The following is a 352-nucleotide window of genomic DNA, read 5'->3' as shown; positions in this document are numbered from 1 at the left end:
TTCGGAAGTTTGAGCAGTTATCCTAATATAATAACATGTTCTTCCATATCTGGATGAATATCTTATATATGTAATTCCCTACAATTCTACCTCTCTGGGATTTTTTGCCAAGTTTTCAGTACTCTTCCATACATATTTAATGAAGTATTTTTCTCCTCATCTTTGTAAAAAGAAAAACTTGAGTTGTTTTAGTCTTTCCAATATCTAAGACTGCTATGTTGTCATATTCAGGGGAAACCATTTGAACCTGTTCTTTCAATATTATGTTTTTTGTGAGACTTGAATTTCATAATTGGCACTGATATTCCAATCTTGGAATTAATAGTGTTTTCCTTAGCCCTTTAGATTCATT

At 31.0% G+C, this 352-nt stretch overlaps 1 protein-coding gene across 6 annotated transcripts in view; it reads left to right on the top strand.

Annotated features, from left to right (window-relative positions):
- Positions 1–352, top strand: part of LOC119585703 (mitogen-activated protein kinase kinase kinase kinase 3-like) — a gene marked incomplete at its 5' end in the record, with an annotated part of 59,548 nt that overhangs the window by 1,667 nt on the left and 57,529 nt on the right.

The sequence above is a fragment of the Penaeus monodon genome, chromosome 20 (genome assembly GCF_015228065.2).
Source record: "Penaeus monodon isolate SGIC_2016 chromosome 20, NSTDA_Pmon_1, whole genome shotgun sequence".
NCBI lineage: Eukaryota > Metazoa > Arthropoda > Malacostraca > Decapoda > Penaeidae > Penaeus > Penaeus monodon.
The sequence above is the reverse complement of the archived record's forward strand: the minus strand, read 5'-3'. Positions and strand labels throughout refer to the sequence as shown.